Raw genomic sequence first — 22,579 nt, forward strand, 5'->3', positions numbered from 1 at the left:
AAAGCTTCTGTACAATACCCTTCTGCCTTCCTTTTTTTCAGTTTAAGTTGCCATGGTTTTACTCAAAAGATTTCACTGGCTCCCTATGGATCAAGGCCTCGCGCATGTTTTATTCATTTTTAATAATGTGCTTGATACTGGTGCTGCATGAATAGATTTATGCATCTCCCATCTATTACCGAATGGGCAAATTAAACTCAATAGACAGTAAGGTAAAAGTTTAACCTTCTACCTCATTTATTTGACACTATATAACAATAGTTTTGAGAAGACAGTGAAAACACACATGATCGATCCAAAAGTCAATCACAATGTCGCATCGCAATTATAACTATAGCCACAATTGTTAATTAAACGGGCATTTCTATCATACGGTTTTATTGTAGTGCGAATTCTTCTTTTAGTCGCAATGTAGTCTTTGTAGTAACTTTTTTTATTTATGTTCCCTTCTCTTCATAGCTTTAGTTGCTTGTACTACTTTAACTCTTAAATTTGAAGATGTTACATAATTTGCGCATCACTCTAGAAGTAGGCAGAAACACTCGACTACGTCTCTTGTTTCCCCCCACACTTCTTTCGTGCTCTAGCCACTTCCTGCGTGCTTTAATTTACAATAGAACAGAGCACATTCATGACTTCTTTCTTTGTTTAATCTTTCTGGTCACACATCTCAACAGTTACTGTTATGAACTCTTAGATAAATGCGCATAATAATGTGGATTTCTTCTGATTTTGAAAAAAAAGATAATATGTACAATGCGATGGAAAACAATTTCGTTACCGTTATCCCTAACATAACCTTTGTGAAACAAGAAAAGTAATGGGATCCTACAGGCAGTAAGGGTCACGTATACAGAGACGACTCTTAGTGGATGTTGGTTCCCCGCATCACTTCTGTTCTGTTTATTGGTTTTTCATTTTTCCTTTTGATTTTAAGTAGTTTGATTTACAGAAGAGGACTCTTACTCACAGCGTTATTATTACAAAGTCAGAAGCGTTAATGCCAGCAAATACTCTTGGTGGAAGATCCTGTAACTTGTTGTTGGACAGGTCCCTACAATCAAAAAGTCAACACAACAATTCGTATTCTTAGAGATGTAGTGGAAATTGGTTCTTTTTTAGATACACATAATGTTTCTATATCTTGAAAGTGCCTATTACCTTCTTAAATTCAAATCAGTGATTGCGTAATTACATAGCTGAGTTTACTTTGTATTTAATCAATAAGCAAACACTGAGAAGTTCTGCAAAATTTTTGATCGATAGACTTTTACAACGACAGTGGATGGGCGACACTCACTCAAATCCTGAGACATGCTCAGAACTTTGAATCTTGATGATCACGTTCATGAACGTTTTAGGAGCTGACTCTTCACTTGAACTTTGTTTGTTTGTAAAGCGTCTTTCTGTAGTTCCACTTTATATGATCATATGACTCCTCGCATAACTTCTGTTATATTTATTGGTTTTTCATTTTTCCTTTTGATTTTAAGTAGTTTGATTTACAGAAGAAGACTGTTACTCACAGCGTTATTTTTGCATCATCAGAAGCGTGAATGCCAGCAAATATTTCTGGTGGAAGATCCTGTATCTTGTTGTTGGACAGGTCCCTATAATCAACATGTCAATACAACAAATCGTATTCTTAGAGATGTAGTGAAATTGGTGCTTTTTAGATACAAATAATGTTTCTATATCTTGAAAGTGCCTATTACCTTCTTAAATTCAAATCAGTGAATGCGTATAATTACATTGTTGAGTTTACTTTGCATTAAATTAATGAGCAAACACTGTGAAGTTTTGCTAAGTTTTGGACCGATAAACTTTTACAACGATAGTGGATGGGCGACACCCACTCATCCTGAGACACATGCTCAGAACATTGAATCTTGATGATCACGTTGATGAATGTTTTAGGAGCTGACTCCTCACTTGGACTCTGTTTGTTTGTAAAGCGTCTTTTTTGTAGTTATTATTATACAAGAAAAAACGGTTAAGAAAAAATAAAGCCTTCGACTTGGTTTATTTAACAAAACGTAGCAATAGTTTGAGAAGACAATAAAAACATGCGTGATCGGTTTAAAGGTCAATCACAATGTCGTAACGCAACAGTGTGCGGAAGTGTCACGCGAGAGTGTCATAAATCAGCTCTAAGCAAAACAACATCTTTGCTGATAGCAGCTGGTTTTTAGCAGATTTGCAACCATTGGCAAAAGGCCTCTCATTCTTCGGCTGTCTTCTCTGCATGCTTCACAAGTGGACGCGTGATTCTAAATACTCCTGCCGTAGAGCGAAAATAAAGATATTCGCGCCCCCCGTTCAAACACCCATAGCCTGATTCTCACTGGGTGCGAAGTTGTTTGCCCCGCTCTCTTCTCTCCCCGTCAACAGTACCCCGCACGAAATCGTGTTCAGGGCTCTTCTACTATATGTGATTGGATGACTCAATTGTGCGAAAATGTATTTATTACAACAACGTAAATTTTCGTTCATGCTCATTGCTTTTCCTTGGTTTTTTTTTTAATGAGAAGTTATTTGAAAACGCCACGATAGGACTATCGGATGTCTACCGCTGAATGGTAAGGCGGAATTTTCAAGCCACCCACTAATTCTCACCGTTCCTTGATCATCGATCGATCATTGATCCTTGATCATCGAATCCAACCTTATTACTTTTGATTTTAGTATTCCAATAATTCCTTACGGCTTAGACTTAATTCATGACTGTTGTCTGTTGTTACTCTTTTAAGATAAGCTTTTCAGCTTCTCGTAGTTCTGCTATTGAGGTGGTAACTATTTTCAACTTGTTCTTCATGAACGTTCCTTAAATATAAGTTATCGATCTGATTGCCTATCCCCAGTTGGGGAACCTTAACACACCGTCGATCGAGCTAAACCTCTTCTTGACTGTGGTCGTGCGCACGATAACCTTAATTTGAGGTTCTCATATCTGATTATCGAAAATGTCTCCTCCTTAAAAATATAATTTTTTCCCTTGTGGGAATGCAGGCCTTCCGAGACAATTAGATTTGATTAGTTCCTCGTCATTTCCTCGGCATCTCCCTGAGGTATGATCGGCTGGATAATTCTTGATTCTTGTATAGAGAATGTGAAAGTTATTTCTAAAACTTTTGAGTTTGACTGAAGAGCGGTGTGAGGCTGGAAAGGAAAATGCCCGCCGAAGCACAGATTAAGACTCCAAAATCAATTTTTTTTTACTTTGGAGAAAGCTGTTCCAGAGGGTCGAGAGAAGGCTCGTAATCCCGGTGACAAAGAAGCATGTGTGAACTCTCACCGAAGACTGCAAAATCAATTTCTTTTTACTTTGGAGAAAGCTGTTCCAGAGGGTCGAGAAAAGGCTAGTAATCCCGGTGAGAAAGAAGCATGTGTGAACGTTCACCGAAGACTGCGAAATCAATTTTTTTTCTTTTTTTAATATATAACTTTGAAGACGGCTGCACCAGAGCATCGAGAAAAGGCTACTCATCACAGTCGCAAAGGAGCATGTGTGTATGCAACATATAGAGACAGATCAATTTGCGCAGTCGCGTGTTATAGTCGTTGTATCACCGGCTCAAGCTGCCTCCGTTTTCTGTTCGCACAGCGCTGTTCTTTAAATCACTTCCTTTTTTTATCCGAACGATTCCGCTTCCTGTATATGTCGTGTTCTAAACATTGATGAAGGCACGGAGATCTCGGATAGAGTAGATATGCATCATGCAAGCTATCAGTCAGCGTTTAGCTCGACCCACCATCTTGAAATTTCATCTTCCACAAGAAGGCATAGTGACTTTACTCGTTGGAGATCTTACACACCATACTTCACTTTAACCTCCTCGCCTTCGCTCGGCAAGTAGTGGCGGCACTAGTTGCTGGTCCACTTGTCACGACTTTAACAACAAATAGTTGTACTTTGAAACATAGACGACGGAATCAACACAACCATTCCAATCTTGCGCCGATAAAGTGTGTATCCGATCTCTATCAGACAACAACGGCTATACTCATCGGACTGTGAGTGCGTTGAATGCTCGCTCTACTGCAAACAAATCGGCATTATTTGCTGATTACGTCTATCAATGTAATGCTGACTTATTTGTAAAAACTGAAACCTTGTTATCGGATAACGACCCTTTAATTTGCAATGCGATAGCTTCTCCTGGCCTCAAGCTATTTAGTCGTCCAAAGAGTGCTCGTGAAAGTGGGGGTACGCTTCTTCTGTTTATTTTTGTAACAGTTTTATTGGGTATGACTCATATAATACTAGTACAACAATACAATATACCATAAAAATCGAAAATACAAGATACAGCAAAAAAATTCATTGAGAGAAAAAAGCAGACCAAAAAAAGTCAGGGACACAATAGGACTGGTGCGAACGGGACACAAAGACCTGTGCGAGGCACCGCCCGTGAGATGAAAAAGGAAACAAAATCATGAACATTGAGATCGGCAACACCACTCAGACATTTGAACTGGAAGATGAGATCATTTGACATTAAAAAAGAAAACGAGATTTAAAATTATTAGGCTGCTTTTTTCGCAAACTCTAATTCGTTCAAGAACGTCTTTTGAATGTTCCGACTCTCTCGTCTCCATCAAATCTTCGAAATTCGCGCCTCAGATTTTTCATAATATATCGAGGACCGTACTCAAAGAACCAATCCTCTGATTATTGTCAGTTTTATTGAGGAGTTTTCAGACTTCTTGGAACCTATTATTTTTTCTCACGATCCTCTTTTCTTAACTGATGATTTCGATACCCGCGTTGATGATCACAATGACACAGCAGCCTGTCATTTTTTTGATTTATTGGAGTCGATATTAATAACGTGACGTGTGTCGGAATCAACACACGAACTGGGCAATGTACTGGATCTGATAATTACGCGGAACTTAGAAAACTTTATCAGCGGTTAACGTATGCCTGACATCCTGTTTTCGGTTAATCTGACACTGCTATTCAAACTGAAAGCAACTCGACCACCCTTAAAGTTGACCGTGTTTCATTAAACACGTTTAGAAAGCTGCGATCATTTGATATGAACGCATTTCTTACGATAAAAAGTATCACAAGTAACACTGCGTAAGGGACATCCATTCATGGGTTTTGAACGATTATCCTAAACTGAACAACAACAAGACCGAATACCTCATTATTAGGACACTGTAAAAGGGGAAAATTGGATACCTGCCAGTGCTCGTGTTGTTGACTCGAACATCAAACCTGTGCCCATCGCTAGCAGTAAAATCTCTGCGTCTGATGTGATTCCAGGCTGTCTATGCCAACACACGTCACAAATATATCTAGCTTTTCATTTCTCACAACAATCAACAGTCAACAGAGGTCCTCATTGGTGCGTTCATTACAACCCGAATGAGCTATTGCAACAGCTTTCAAGATATTATGTATCAGCATTTTTTTTTATACCTAAACTGCAGCGCATAAAGAACGGCTTGGGATAGACTGTTCTTTAGAGAACAAAAATGTGGTCATATAACGTCGCTTAGTTTTTAACTACATTGACTACCGATAAGAAACAGAATGGAGTTTAAAATACTTCTAATTACTAATTAATGATTCATTAAATTAGAAATTTTTAGCTCCTTGTTACCAAATTATAATCTCAGAATTTTCAAGGACAGACCCGTTCTTAGTCATAGCTGTTTTCAGTCTGAAGCTAGCCTAAGTGAACCTGTTTTGATAAAATTCTTGAATGCAGTTCCTCTGAATTAAGAGAGTGCAAATACAATCGAAATCGCATTTTTTATGGACATTTTTAATCAGGGCGTTTTATTGTAGTTTATTTCTCTTAATTATGATGTAGTCTTTGTGGTAACCTTTCATTCATATTCCCTTCTCTTCATAGCTTTAGTTGATTGTAATATTTTAACTCTTAAACTGTGATGCGCATTTGAAAATTTGGGAAATGGGGAAATATTCAAACATGCTGATGAACGAACTAGAGTTGAGCTGTCGATGTAACAGTGGCTAACACTGTAAAAAGATGGCTTCGCGCTTCGTTTTAAAATTAATATATCACAACAGCTGATTCGGACAGTTTTTCGATTTTAAAATTTCGATAAAAAGTTCCACTAAGGACATTTTCTGTCGATTGAAAACGTTAGTACGCGGCATTTTGCAAAAAACTTTCTATTAGTTTGAAAGAAACCTTGATACAACGTCCTGATTGATTCACGTATTTTGCAAAAAAAGCAAGTGTTCGAAGCGACCGAAAATAAGTCACGATGGCTCTTCCTCTAAAAGAACCTCGTGTTAAAGAATAATGTTGAGTCAGTCCGTAGTTATGTATATGAATTATAATCCAGATTGAAAGGAATATCTGCATAGCGTATGACAAAGTATGTAATTAAAAAAACTCTGTGTACCATTTAAATAATGTGCAACTATTTTTAACGTTATCGGATATATCTCGCTAAAAAAAATTAACCTGGCCTTACTAATATTCCATTCTTCGAGTAGCATTGTTTATTGAGCATTTTGTCAAGTTGATACTATCTGCACATCCGAGTAGAGGTAATGATTTCAAACCATGAGACGCATAATATTTAAATTACTTGGCTGGAATGAAAATCTAATCCAGAATTTGAAGAAGTAATGAACAAATTGTTAAAATAAACTTTATGTGCTATCCTCTGACCCCTGTATGGTCCAACATTCAAACAGCTGAAGCTGTTTACCGATTTGAAATGTCTCATGAGGATTAACGTCGCTCGTGATCATGGTCGATTCATTGTTTATTCAGCTTCATTTATTAAATTGAATTGAACTTGCTTATTGATAAACTTAACGAAATATTTTAAATCATCTTAAAAGATGAATCTTTTCAACCCCTCTAGACACACATTATTTCAACAGTTACTTTAAGGAACCCTTAGGCTAAATTTTTTCTACTGAGTAAAGAATAACGATACGGCGGAAAAACTATTTCGTTACCTTTAGCTGTTATACAAACTTTGTGAAACATGAGGCTTTATGTGATCTTATTGAGCAGTTATAGACGGTTAGAAAGCTGTGGCTCGAGCTATTGGGTGTTTGGCTCCATAGTTAACCAAATTCTTTCAGAACTATTAACTTCAGAAATATTAACTGAATTTTCATTTGAGTCACGAGCACTAATTTTCTATTGAGTGACATCCATTCAAGACTAGCGGTTGTACTGGGCGTTTTCAGCGCTGGTTGTCTGTATGTGGTCCTCAGTAGTATTGTAGAGACTAAATGACTGTAAGTATATGAAAATTACATATGTACACAGCGGATAACGAAATGAATATGGAAGCGATCCTCGTAGTAATGTACACTATTTAAGTAGTAGTTGAAAATAAGGCCCGACAAAATTCAGCAGTAGTTAAAATAAGGTTCAAATCCTGTACAGGCCTGAATTTTATTCAGGCCCTATTTTCACCTCTGCCAAAGTAGCGTTTATTACTGTGTGACGAAAGGTTTTCGCTCGCTACACTGGAATTTTCGGAAAAAACGTACAAACGGGGGAAAATAGCTCGGTAGAGACCACTCGGCTAGCGAGAACGGAAACTCGTCACGATTTCCTGGCAAACGGAGATCTGCTTCGATTGAGCTTGAACGGACGTCAAGGAAGAGACAGCATTTTGGGTCCACAGTAGTTTTATTCTAAGGTCAGGCCAACAAGCGACATGACCTCTATCGTACTCAAGTTTGTAATCATCAAAACTGTACAAGGTACTTGCTTAAGAACTAACTGGTGTGAGGTGCTACTGTTACACAAATCGCAATATTTGAATAAAGACACAAAAGAGCGGAAAAAGGTCTCTATGAAGTTAAACGAAAACTACTTAAATATTCCATCTGTTTCTACGACGGAAAGAATTTCGAAATTAAGAAGACGAATGCAATAAACTCTAGACCATTACAGTAGGAAACTTAGGTGCGAATTCACAGCTCTAGTATAGAAAATAATACCTATCTTGATTACAGCAGAACAGCTTAGGAAATAAAAACGGAAAAGCAATTAAAAGTTTGTGCTTATCTATGCAAGGTTGGTGTGGAAACTATCGTATGAAAAGAATTTAAAGTTACGAGTATAAACTCAGCTGCTAACTACCATGAAAACCAATTTTTCCAGGAAGACCATTAACACTTATATTTACCTAAAAAAACCATGTAATAAATAACAAAAGTGCTGACAAGCAGGTGTATATGATGAGAGCGAGTCACAACAAAAATCTATTCAAAAGCTACTGTGGTTTTTATAGATTTTTTTGATTTATTAAAATGAAAGGACTTGAAATGGTTAAATGTGAAAGTTTACGAATAAATATGTTCCGAATAACACACGGGAAAATCAGTAAATTTTCCCGTAACAACTGCGAGGATCGCTTCCAAATTCATTTTTTTATCCGCAGTTCACAAATATAATTTTCATATATTTACTGTAATTTATTTATCACTTCACGGTTTTTTTTGGAACCAACATAATAACCAGCTCCAAGTTGACTTGTCAGCTCAGTTGGCAGAGCGCTGCACCGATATCGCAGAGGTCACGGGTTAAACTCCCGTGCAGGCCTGATTTTTTTTTTTCAGGCCTTACTTTCACTAAACTGCTTAAGAGTTGTTCATTACTTCGAGGATCGCTTCCATATTCATTGTATAGACTGTTTTCACGGCATTATGAGCGGTTTTGTGGCAACTAACGTCGAGCATTCACCAGAGGTGTTATAGCGGTTGTATTCAAAAGCTCTCGTGATGTCTTCAAGCGGTTACCTTAGACTGTTTATCAAATTGTTTCCAAGCGGTTGTCTTCAGGCCTTCATCACCGCTGTTAAAGCGCTTGCATTAAACCGTTCCTGAGCGGTTTATCAGCTGTTGCCTCCTGGTGGTCTCGTAGCGAATGCGCTTCTGATCCGCTACTGCCTCCTATGGGAGGCGAAGCCACATAAGTTGTCGAGATTAGAGAGTGAGAGAATGATACAATAGAATTCTGATCTTGACGCAATTTTTACCCGATGTTTACCGGTGCGGCTACTTATTATTATTGACACTACGCCACAGTGAGAGTCACCCAGACAAATGGCTTATCCACAGGACGCATGACAGTTGGCAAAATCAAAAAAAGTTCTTTATAGACAGTTAACAAGTTTATCTCCTTTCCTGAATTAAAGCCAAGCACGATTTTTAAATCTTTCTTCGAGACTCTTACTTCCCATCACTGGTCTCATTGCCGGGTTGTAGGAATTACGAGTAGTAGAGTGCGGGTGTTCCCTGACGTCACTCTTTTGCAAGAAAATGTATGATGACTTTTTATTGGTTAACCCCTTTTACCGATTCTTTCGTCAATTCTGACTGGTTAGAGTTGGCCTAAGAGCGACCGCATTTTGGACTCTCTGTAGTTTATTTAGTTTATTTGGTTGTTATATAGACAACCCATATAGCAGGCTGTTACAGAAGTCCAAACGGCTAGTTACAAAAGTATTTACTAGAATCTTTGTACATTCAAAGTTAAGAAATTTTCTTATCCTTCTGATGTTGTATAAGTGAAAAAGTGCGGTTTTATAGATGCTATTTATTTGAGTATCCATCTTAAGTTGTCCATCGAACCAGCAGCCAAGGTTCTTGACTCTGCTGGCTGGGGTGATGCTACTTTCACCTACCTGCATGGAGTCTATGTTGACTTTGGCGAGTTGTTGTCTTTTTCCGATGATAATGAATTCCGTTTTATCGTCGTATAGCCTTAGTCTGTCTTGAAGCATCCAATTTCTAATGTCCGCAGTGCAGTTTTGCATAGCCGATAAAGCGGCCGACTGCTCAGCTCTAGAATCGGCATTGAAGGATATATACAATTGCGTTTCGTCGGCGTAGGTGTGCACATCTGGTAGGTGACGTTCGATGATCTTAAACAGTTTGCTTGAGTATAGGACGAACAGTAGAGGGCCGAGACAGGAACCCTGAGGTACATCGCATTTTGTATGGAATTTATTCGATGTTCCACGATTGATGGAGACGGACTGGGATCTGTTGTGAAGATAGGACTCAAACCAGTAGTACACATGCCCCGTAATGGCGATTGAGCAGAATTGTGTGGTCCACAGTATCAAAAGCCGCACTGAGGTAGAGAAGTATGAGCAAAGTGACAAGTTGTTGGTTCATGTTAAGTAAGATGTCATTTTTCACTCGTAGCAGAGCAGTCTCTGTACTGTGGAATTCACAGTACGCAGATTGTGCTTTAGGGTAGAGCTTGTTTGTAATGAGCTAATCATGTGTTTGGGCAAACACAGCTCGCTCGGTAAGTTTTGAAGCAAATGATAGATTGCTTATGGGTCGCAGATTGGAAAACAATGCCTGGGCGCCAGTCTTCTTCAATCTCGGTTTAACATCAGCAAGCTTCCAGTCATCGGGGAAGGTTCCGCATTGGAGAGAAAGGTTAATCATCCTAAAGATCACTGGTAGGGGGGCGTCAAGACACTCAATTACCAGGGGAGTAGGCATAGGGTCAAGGTGACAGGTCTTCTTGCTCGATTTCCCAATTAAACTCTTAACGTCCCTCTGACTCAGGATTTTGAAGGAGACTAGCTGAGCTGAGTTTGAATGTGGTGGCTCAAACAATGGACTAGAGTCTGTAGTAGCAGCTGTGTCGAACTTGGTTCGAATGCGCTCAATTTTCTGTACGAAAAACTTGCCGATATCGTTAGCTAATTTTGTGTCGTCGTGGTAACCCGTAAAATTCAGGTCCACCTCCTGGTCAGAGAGCGTTTTTGCAGACCAGAAGAGCTTGCGCGAGTCGCTGCAGTTTCCCTTATAAAGTTGGTGTAGTAGTCAGATCGTGCTCTTTTAATAACATAGGTAGCCAGGTTTTTCTTGGCCTTAAAATCTAACAGATCACTATGGAGCCTTGTTCCTTGCCTTGCCTTGTTTGCATTTCCTCTCCGCGCGCCTCTTTTCCTTTTTTGCAGACTTTACTCCATCATTGAACCAAGGAACAGTTGGTCTTTTAACTACGGTCTTAGTGATAGCTGGTGCATAGTGGTCAAGGACTGATTTGAATGTGTTGTTATAGGCATTGACCAGACTATCGAAGTTGTATGAAAGCAGGTTTTTACAGAGATCGGTATAAGAAATCTCGTTCCGTGGGAGCTTCTTATTGATAGACCTAATTTTCCTGAAAGTTATATCCGATCTTTAAAGGGTAGGTTTGCACACTTGGAGTTTGGAATAGACTGGCATGTAGTCAGAAAATAGATAAACGGTCCATGGGCTGCAAATATCAAGCTGGTCAGACAATCTTGTAATAATAAGATCAAGGGTGTGCCCGCTGATGTGAGTGGGAGCGGTAACATGCTACTTTAGACGAGTATTTCGCGCGGTCTAACTGCATCAGTGTCAGCTTCCTCGTCCATGTGTATGTTAAAGTCCCCAGTAATTAACAGATGGCTTGAGCAAAGAACTGCAGATTCGAGAAATGCTGAGAACTCTTGGAAGAAGACAATTGTGATGACGGCCGGGATGTGCGTCAGGTGTTCTGTAGACGATAATAAGGTGGATCTGGTCGGTTTCAGACTTAATATCCCACTCAGAGTACTCAAATGATCGCAGTTCAGCGGTAGCTCCTTTTTTCACAGTTAGGTTGTCCCTGAGCAGTACTCCAGTCCCTTCCCCTGTTCGACTAGTTCGTGGATAGTCTAGAAGTTTGTAGCCAACAGGCGTGCAGAGTGTTCACGAGGCTGACTCCATCGGATAAAACCATGTTTCTGTTAGAGCAACCACATCTGGTTTTTATTCAGAAACAAGATCGGTAAACTCGCCGGCTTTGTTATTCAAGGATTGTGCATTGAGTAAGCAAAAGTTCAAGTCGATAGAGGGATGATCTTGCGTCATATTGCCGTTAGATCGAGTTGGTGGCCTTAGAATGTTGTTATTATGTGCCAGTTCCCACCAAAGGCGCACGCAGAGTCGCTGAACTCGCATCCATGAGATTCCTAAGGGAAAGGATCAGACTGACACAGTAGGCCAAGGGAGGCCAACTGTCAGAGGAGCTGTTAACGGTATCCTTCAACAGGTGGAACAACCAGAGCCTAACATCACGAAGGAGATGCGAGATGCACTTAAAAGCCTGAGAGAAGACGAGTCCATCATGGTTCTCCCAGCGGACAAAGGGCGCGCTAGCGTATACCGACACCTACCGAACTAGTCTACGCATATTGAGAACGGACCGCACCAGCTCCTCGACAAAGATCCGTCAGACCCGCAAGTTGTTCGAAAAGCTGCTTACCTTGAAGCGAAGCGGATATCTACCAGAGGCCGTTTACAACAAGATAAGACCCCGACACAAACAGCCGCCTAGAATATACGGCTTACCGTTCGGCTGCCGGACGTTTAGTCACATAAATTAAAGCTAGTTGTTTCTTGCAGCGATTCTTTCGACTGAGAAAAGAGTCGCTCTTTCTTCACGCTTGAAGCATAATTATCTCGTAAAGAAATCTGCATCAAATGATCCAACTTTCTTCATCGACCGTGACATTGTTTACAAATGCAAGCAGAAACCGCGCAGACTGTCGTAAGCGCGGTGCTAATCGAACATCGTCCTCTTCTTACTCTATACAAAAAAATCACTCATAATCTTTTCCTATATCCTAAAAGCAAAGTATATATTTGAAATCGGCCGCTGAATTGCAAATTTACCCGAAAAATGGAAATTGAATTCACTTCAGTTTTGTTGTTTATCTCGATAACCTTCTTGCTAACACGTGCCACTTCACAAACAAATATTATCAAATGACATTATTTTGCGTAAATTAGAGTGGCGACACGGAACACGATTAGTCCGTGTCAGGTTTCCGTAGACGTTGCCTCGCTTCTGTTTCGCCTTGGAGGGAGGGTACGGCACGTAGGCTAGGGTGTCAAATGGTTTTTTTAACATAGAGCGAGCGCAATTTTTTCATGATAGATTTTCCATATCAAAGGTGATATGACTTTAAAATAACACTTAGCACTTTATTTCCAGTTCTCCGCGATGTCTCCTTTTTACCTCTTGAACCCCACGTAGGCATATTGTCGTTCAACATCGTGAACAGCGAAACCTCTGACGACGGGACGCTTAAATTCTAACCGGAACTTTCTACGCTATCAAACTTTTGTACTCAGTTTTTTTGGACAAATCTTGAACTATTCCGCTAAGAGATATGACCAGATAACATTACGTCAAAGAAGGTAAACCACACAAAGAAGTTCATTGATCAAGGTTTTAGTCCGATTGAATTGATACTAAAAAAGAACGCGTGACAAAAAAAAAGAAATCACACTGGTCACCTACAGAGGTTATAAAAGCTGAGGCGAAGAGTAAAGTCGAGCACATAACAAATTAAAGCTAACTCAGTTATTTTATGGAAAACAAAGCAATAGAAAGCTGAGACATGTTTCCGTTTGAACGTTACGCACAAAGCACTAGATGAAAACGGTGCCTAATGAAAGACTCTCGAGTTCTAGTGAACCCTTTAAAAAAATTACTTTGAACGGTCTAATACTTATGAGTTTAAGTTTTTTTAAATTAAAAAGTTTTCACTGATGCATCGACTACCTTTGGATCATTATTGTTTCTTTTTAGGTTTAATTACGACCTCCCACTAAATTTGTTCTCCATTCCATCATCGAGAGCGACAATCTTACTACCTAAATGGCTATTTATCTTGAGCATCCAGTCATGGTGTCCAACTAAAGGCGTTCAGGAAGTCATATTGTTTCCGTCAGTGACGCTGCACTTTCCACAAATTATAGTGCGTGTGTATGTTGTGGCAATCATTGGGGAACAAAAGTTAGGGTCACGTGGTGAGCCGCATTCTTCATGATCAAGTTAAATTAAGGTCAAAAAAATATCTGAAAAAATTTTCAATTTTGCCAAAGGTAACAGTAGAATCAAGAGTATGATACCAAGCTGATGTGAACTTTCAAGATCTAAGCGAAGTAGTCTGAGTTGCTGTTTCTACAAATCAAAAGACCCTGAATTATGACAGACGGATCAAAATCAACCAAAAGAGACTGATGAACTGTTATAAATCTGGAAATCAAACGATAGATATCACAAAGCTGACCAATTAACTATAAAGAGCCGAACTTTATTCGCTCAAATAACACGTGACTATGTACTTGATTCCGTTTGATGACTTACGCCCACGGTTACAAAACGTTTGTCTCAGAAGATGACATTATTTCTTTCGAAACTTCCTTTTAACCGGACAATCGCGCCCAATGACTGGTAAATATTCATGAGGTCCTCGCCATATCCGGATACACGATAAAAAAAAACAATAGTTTTTTTTTATGATAGAAAGAATTGATGGATTCTAATGTTGCAGACTTATATCTACGTCGCTTGATGGTTTTCATCACATATGTCCGGCTATATTGCTGTCCTTCCTGTAAGCAACACCTCATGGGTTGGGGAGGAGTCAGTTCAGCATCCATGCACTCTTTCTTTCTCTTCTTTCATCCCGACACTTACCTGGGTAAGGTGTAGACCTTGATCTACTTTTGGTCCCTTAAAACAATTATAAAATCAAAGTTTAACAGTCTAACTTACAGGTTCAGAGAAGCATCTTGGGAGACGCTGATGCCGGTAAAAACTCCTGAAGATAGATTCTTTAATTGGTTGTTGGACAAGTCTCTGTAATCAACAATTACAACAACAAAGTGTAAGCTATTACACAGAGGATTATTTCCTGCTTAATGAATAAAAGTGTTTGACTTCATCTTGATGTGATAGGGGTTATTTCATATTTCTTCAGTGACTCTCCAAATTAAATTTAAGTTGGCTTTAACCGCACTGAGCAGTTTACTTATGTAAACCTATCCTGTTGCTGAATAATATTATTTACTTAGTATTTTGTGGAGGTGGTAACACCTGCTAATCTTACTAAAAGAAACAATTTCTCAATCATGAGAAAGACGATTTTCGCCTAATTGAGTGGAGTTGAAATGATATTTTAAATTTAGGGAAGTGTTAAAAAGAATATTAAATCAACTACGCGTGCTCTCTTTAACCTCCGAGTTGACTTTCATTCAAACATTTTAAGCTGTAGAACACAACCGTTTATTTCAAAATTATATTCAACTGCACAAAGTAGAGTACAATTATGGCGCGAATGGAGCACAAGTGAATCACAATTATCCTACGATATTGTACAGTTGGTTATTTTGTACACTGTAAACAACCTGTTTAACCGGACGGCGGCACGCGCTACGCTTCTCTTTCCGCTTTGCTTTTCCCGCCTTATAAAAAATTAGCAGAGAAACTCGGCAGAAAAAGCAGTTAGATAATGAACAACTTATTAGACATTTTGGTGTGTAGTAATGATCGTTTCTTTTAAAATCTAGGGCTGTACAACAATATATCTCAATTGAATATAGCTTAGTTCTGGTTCATCGATTTAAAGTGTCTCCTAAGAAGTATTGGTTGTAACGGTAACGTAGTAAATGATTATGTAGTTTGATTTTTCTCTCATAGGAGATGTTCCAGTTTTTTTTACTTGTCTTGAGACAAACTCATATTATACAATCGGTCTGCGTAGATAGTCTGGATAGTCCATTGCGGTCTGACTATGTGTGACTAGATAAAACTCGGGTAGTTATAGACTAAAAAAAATATTTGTTGGCTTATCCTTTATGATAGTAAAGTTCAGATGTAACACGCGCTGGTTGAAAGAAGGATGTTACTAAAAGAAGAAATGGAGAATGGGAAATGTGGAACGGAAAAATGAAAAGGGAAATTGAAAATGGGAAATTCATTTTTCATTTTTTTGTTTGTTTGTTTTAGATTTGCTTTTTATAATGAGGAACAGATGGTTTTTCTCGATATCCACGTTTTCTTCCAAAAACGTTCTGTAGCAAAATTCAAGGAAGCGAGTTAACTGATGATAAGGAAACAAAAATAAAGTGGTCCATCGCGGCTAGCTCATCATGGCGATCTTCAGTCATCGCATTAAACAGCGGCAAGCCTCTGAAATCCATCGTCTACCTTTCGAGTGAACAACTAAAAGCTTCTCTGAGATCCTTTCCGATGCATCGAGTGAAAGGCTTCGTCAGTTACAGCAGCTGAATTTTAAATCCTTAGTATTAAAGGTTTCCACCGATCAATTTAACAATGATAGAGGATGGGCAACAGTCGATCGACAGACGATCGAGACTTTTCTTGAGAGAATCTTGATGATCACGTTGATCATCCTAGATGCCAAATCCCTTAAGAGCTGACTCCTCAAGTGGACTCTGTTTCTTCGTAAAGCGTCTTAATGTAGTTCCATCTCATATGATTTTCAGTCCGAAAGCTTCTGTACGATACCCTTCTGCCTCCCTTTTTTCAGTTTAAGTAGCCATGGTTTTACTCAAAAGATTTCACTGGCTCTCAATGGATCTAGGCCACGCGCATGTTTTATACATTTGCAATAATGTGTTTGATACTGGTGCTGCATGAAAAGATTTATGCATCTCCTATCTATCACTGAACGGGCAAATTAAACACAATAAACAGTAAGGTAAAAGTTTAACCTTCTACCTCATTTATCTCACACAATGTAACAACAGTTTTGAGAAGACAGTAAAAACACGCATGATCAGTCCAAAAGTCAATCACAATGTCGCAACGCAACAGTATACGTAAATAGCCGCAGTTGTTAATTAAACGGGCATTTCTATCATACGGTTTTATTGTAGTGCAAACTTTTCTTTTGATCGCAATTTAGTCTTTGTAGTAACTTTTTATTTATGTTCCCTTCTCTTCATAGATTTAGTTGCTTGTAATATTTTAACTCTTAAATAGCCTGATTCTCATAGAGTGCGAAGTTGTTCCCCTGCTCTCTTCTCTCCCCGTCAACGTACAGTACCCCGCACGAAATCGTGTTCAGGGCGCTTCTACCCTGTCTGTCGATTGTGCGAAGATATATTTATTACCACAACGTAAATTTTCGACACGAGATGTGAACGAATCTCGTTCATGCTCATTGCTTTTCCCTGTTTTTTTCTAAATGAGAAGTTATTTGAAAACGCCACGTTAAGACTATCAGATGTCTACCGCTGAATGATAAGGCGGAAGTTTCAAGCCTCTCACCAACTCTCACCGTTCTTTGATCATCGATCGATCATCGATCCTTGATGATCGAATCCAATCTTATTGGGAACTTTTATTTTTGATTTTAGTATTCCATTCCTTACGGCTTAGACTTAATTCTTTAATGTTGTCTGTTGTTATTCTTTTAAGGTAAGCTTTTCAGTTTCTCGTAGTTCAGCTACCGTGGTGGTGACTATCTTGTTCTTCATGAAAGTTCCTCTCATATAATTTATCGATCTGACTGCTCTTTCCCAGCCGGGGAACCTTGACACGCCGTTAATGCGGCTAAACTTCTTCTTGACAGAAGTCGTGCGCACAATAGCCTTAACTTGAAGTTCTCATGTCTGATTATCGAAAATGTCTACTCCTAAAAATAGAAATTTCTCCCCTATAGGATGCAGGCCCTCTGAGACAATTAGATTTGATTAGTCCCTCGTCATTTCCTAGACATCTCCCTGGGGCGTGATCGGCTGGATTATTCTTGGTCTTAATGTATCGAGAATATGAAAGTTATTTATAAAACTTTTGAGCTTGACTAAAGAGCAGTGTGAGGCTGGAAAGGAAAATGCTCGCCGAAGCACAGATTAAGACTACGAAATTTAATTGTTTTTTTTTCAATAGTCTAGTAATCCCAGTGGCAAAGAAGCATGTGTGAACGTTCACCGAAGGCTGCGAAATCAATCTTTTTTTTTTATAACTTTGGAGACGGCTGAACCAGAGAATCGAGAAACGGCTACTAATCACAGTGGCAAAGGAGCATGTGTGTATGCACATATACAGACAGATTAGCTTGCGCAGTGGCGTGTAGTCGTGATTGTATCACCTGCTCAATTTGTCTCCGTTTTCTATTTGCTCTGCGCTGTTGTTTAAATCACTCCCTTTTTAATCCGCTTTTAACCTCACTCGCCTTCGCTCCGCAGCTAGTGGCGACACTAGTTGCTGGTCCACTTATCACGACTTTAACAACAAATAGTTGTACTTTGATACGTAGACGACGGAACCATCACAACCATTCCAATCTTGCTCAGATTAATTGTGTATCCGATCTTCATCAGACACAACGGCCGTACTAATCTGACTGTGTGCACGCTGAATGCTCGCTCTATTGCGAACCAATCTGCATTTCGTGGAAAAGGAAAACATCTGTCATCTGTACTGGTTTCTAATGGTTATCCTTTTTTCTTTCTTGCAGAAACTTACCAAGATCGGAAAACCAAACAGCAGTGCCGAACCCACCAATGAGTTCAAAGCCACTGCGGTTTTACCTTATGTAAAAGGTCTATCCGAACAGCTTCGCCGCTGTCTACAACAACAAGGCGTACGCGCTGTTTTCAAGTCGGAGACTACGCTAAGATCTCAGTAAGTACGACGAAAAGACGCTGTCGACCCGGCTAAACAAGATGGTGTAGTTTACAGGATTCCCTGTGAATGCGGCAAGGTGGTTTTTCGCAAACTCTAATTTCGTTCAAGAACGTCTTTTGAATGTTCCGAATGGTCTCCATCAAATCTTCGAAATTCACGCCTTACACTGGCTATAATATATCGTCGACCGTAATCTTAGAACCAATCTTGTGACTATTATCAGTTTTATTGAGGAATTTTCAGACTTCTTGGAACCCATTATTTTATCTCGTGATCCTCTTTTCTTAATTGGTGATTTCGACATGAGCTTTGATGATCACAATCACACGGCGGCTTGTCATTTCTTTGATTTATTGGAGTTGATATCATTAAATCGACGCGTGTCGGAATCAACACATGAACTGGGCCATGGATGTGATAATTAAGCGGAACTCAGATAACTTTATCTGTGGTCAACGTATGCCAGACATCCTGTTTTCGGATAATCTGACACTGCCATTCAAACAGAAAACAGCTTGACCACCCGCTGTGAGAGAGAAATGCCATTCAAACTGAAAACAGCGTGACCACCCTTAAAGTTAGCCTTGTTTCATTTAGGAAGTTGCGATCATTTGATATGGACGCATTTCTTGCTATGAAAAGTATCAAACACTGCGTAGGGGACACCCGTTCATGGATGTTGAACGATAATCTTAAATTGAACAACATTTGCCATATAACATCGCTTATTTTTTAATTACGTTGGCTACCGATAAGAAACAGAATGGAGTTTGAAATAGTTCCAACTACTTTTATGATTCGTTAAATTAAAAGTTTTGGGCTCCCTCTTACCTAATTATGATCTCAGAATTTCTAAAAACAAATTCCTTTTAATTCATACCTGTTTTCAGTCTGAAGCTAGCCTATAGGTGGACAATTTTTACTGCTCTTTTTAAATTCTTGAATGCACTTCCTCTGAACATAGGGGGTGCAAATACAATCGAAATCGCTCAATGGGCATTTTTAATCAAAGCGATTTACTGTACTTCAAATTTCTCTTTTAATTACAATGTCGTCTTTGTGGTAACCTTTCATTCATATTCCCTTTTCTTCATAGCTTAAGTTGATTGTAATATTTTAACTCTCAAACTGTGATGCGCATTTGAAAATATGATGGAATTTGCGCATCTAGATTCATTATCATTATTATTATTATGATTATCATTATTATTAATCTTAAATGGAGTGGTGAACAGACGTGCCACGCCTTTCTCCGCTATTTTTAAATACCATTTTATTATTTTTATCTCTTTTAACCGTTTCACCCTCAATACGTATCCATTAGAACATCTACTAGACAATTGCAACGCGTCGGTACAAATTTGGAAAGTTAAAGTGTATATGACACGAAAATTTTTTTACTGTTTTTAGGTACTTAGATTTATAAGATAAACGGTTTGAGAGTTAAAATTTGACAAAAAATGGTTTTAAGCATATTTTTCTTCCGTTCGAACTTCGCGCGAACGCGCCCTGAAATTTGTCTCCTCGACCGCGCGGCCAAAAAGTCACATGAGCTGAGGCTGTGACGTCAGGTTGTTGTACTCTCACTTGACGACATGGCGGAAAAGAAGAAGGGGAGTTACTACATCACGGGCGACGAGCGGGGATAGAAAAAACGACCCAAATATGAGCGGTCAGCGGTGAAACAGCTTTTATACTTCATATAGAGACATATAATTTGCTGCTCCAGAGACAATCGTGTTGTAAAGCCGAAATGTTAACAGTTTACTTCACAGTTTAAGCAATTTTTCAAAAGTGTTGATTGAACTCATATCTTTTACTGCTTTAATAAACAATGGAGGCTTCGGAGAGGGAGTCAGTGGTATTTGGAAAGGCACCAAGAATAATTATATATATATGGTTTGTAGCTAGCTGCGTGACGTGCGTGACGAAAAAAAAGTATTATGATTTCCGGTTGTCAAAAATGTCAATCAAATTTGGCAGGAACTTGGTTTTCGCACTGTAGTTCGCTTTTCCTGGAAGATTTTGCCATGGATGAAGACCAAAAGCCAACATTGTTAAGAGATTTAGAGATCGACTTTTTGAAAGAACATCTCAATGGCTTTTCTGTTGAAGGCAATTATTGTTTTGGATATTTCGAGGGAAACAGAGCAGAGATGGATGATCTGTTAGTTTCATTTCAGGCATTGAACTCCACGTGTTATGTACTTACAGAAAGCCATTCAAAAGAGAAAAACCACAACAGATTTTCTCAAATAGGTATATAATCTCTCAGTGTTTTAAAGTGCACAGATCCCGGTTTCCTTTCCTGACTCTCCTAATTCAGGGATAATTTAATGGAGAAGAGTCGCCGTCTTTCAGAGTTTATGGTAAATTTCTTCAAAGGCAGTCTTACGCGATTTGCGAGAAGCTGCGTCTGAACTACCTATTTATATTTCATTTTAGTTTCTTTGTGTTTGTTGTTATTGCTGTTGTTATTTTTTTTTATTTATTTATCTCTACCTAAAAGGTCTATTTGGTTTAAAAACAGCGAACAGTGGCTTTGGCGCTTTGATGCCTCCGTTGGTTAATAGAGCATTGAAAGTATTGTTCCAGTTAAAGCTTGAGGAAAATTGCTTAACTTTTTAAGTAGCGAAGTGTAACTTGGTAACATTTCGGCTTTACAACACGATTGTTTTCTGCAACTACAAAACGTATATTTAATTCTTCTTGGTACCTTTCGGATGCCACCGATGCCTTCATTCTTTATTAAAGCAGTAAAAGATATATGTACAATCAACACTTTTGAATTGCTTAACATTTTATTTAGCGAAGTAAACTGTTTACACTTCGGCTTTACAACACGATTGTTTCCTGATACAACAAATGATCTGTCTATATATGAACTATGAAAGTTGTTTCACCGCTGACCATTCGTATTTGGGTCGTTTTTTCTATCCCCGCTCGTCGCCCGTGATGTAGTAACTCCAAGAAGAAGCCAGTGAGGGAAGGTGGACGCAATTGTGTCGCCGGAGCGCCCAACAATCAAAGCTGTACGAACACCAACTACACGCCAGGCATCTCGATGCACCAATTTACCGTGGATCGCGCTGTGAGAGAGAACTGGTTAAAATTTGTGCAGCGTCACCGAGTAGATTTTCAAAGAGCCGATTTCAAAGCATGCCTCATTGTGTTCCGTCCATTTCGAGAGAGGTTGTTACGAAAACAGCTTGGCATTTACTCTGGAGGGTATGGCGAACGCGAAGCGGAATAAAGTCCTCATCAAGGGCTCTATTCCCACAATACATGCAGTTGTGTCAGAAGTTTCGGAAGAATTAACGGATCGCAAGAAGCGTCAGGTTAGCAGTGATTTCCAGTCATCTTTCGATAAGGTCAAACGTAATCGATCAGAATTTATTATATTTTGGCTATAGTTGAGACGTGATGTATTGACAGAGTACGAGATGGAAGCGAAAAAGAGGAAAATCGAAGAGGCGAGAGCATCAAGTTCTAACTCGTTAGATTTTCACGACGTTGTTGATGATAGAGTTGAGAAAAATCCGTGCTCCGATTCAAGTGACATTCATGAGAGCTCCATCAATACAGTTTCCCCTGCAACCAATGTTACAATTGCTGCTCCTCTTCTGGCATGTACCACCCATTTGACTTCACCAGTTGCCTCAACATCCACAAATATTAGCTGTACAACGCTGATCAGTGAAACACCTCTCTCCGCTGTTACTCCATTCCGAATTTTAACTCCACTGCAAGGCAGCTCTTGTGTAGACTGCATGCACAAATAAAAAGTGAGAACCTTGCAGAAACAAGTTAGGCGCTTGAAGACCGCAGTAAAAGAACAGAAAAAGGAGATAAGGGAGCTAAAAAGTGTGAGTACTGAAATAAACCATCCTGTAACAGCCGTCAATTCGATGTCAATTCCACGTTTTATTCGATCCGATCAACTACGCTCAGCACACCGTTCGAAAACAATACCGTACAAGAAATCCTTACAAACAAGCAAGTGTCTCTATCCGTAACCTTGAAACTGCTGAAATATCCGTAATGCTTCCGTAATGTTCTATTCCTTCGATGTGAGACTAGTTAAACGATCCTTATCCGAGAAATAAAGGCGAAAATAACAAGCGATAAAA

General features: G+C 39.1%; 1 long non-coding RNA gene across 1 annotated transcript; it reads right to left on the reverse strand.

The window, feature by feature from the left end:
- Window positions 1–415: 415 nt before the first annotated feature.
- Window positions 416–14,653, reverse strand: LOC149050563 (uncharacterized). The gene is made up of 3 exons (XR_016184241.1): window positions 14,568–14,653; window positions 1,527–1,610; window positions 416–1,054 (listed from the first exon to the last, which is right to left on the reverse strand). It is a non-coding gene; the product is annotated as an uncharacterized LOC149050563 (long non-coding RNA).
- Window positions 14,654–22,579: the final 7,926 nt, after the last annotated feature.

This window comes from Pocillopora damicornis, chromosome 2 (assembly GCF_964200805.1).
Source record: "Pocillopora damicornis chromosome 2, jaPocDami1.2, whole genome shotgun sequence".
Taxonomy (NCBI): Eukaryota; Metazoa; Cnidaria; class Anthozoa; order Scleractinia; family Pocilloporidae; genus Pocillopora; species Pocillopora damicornis.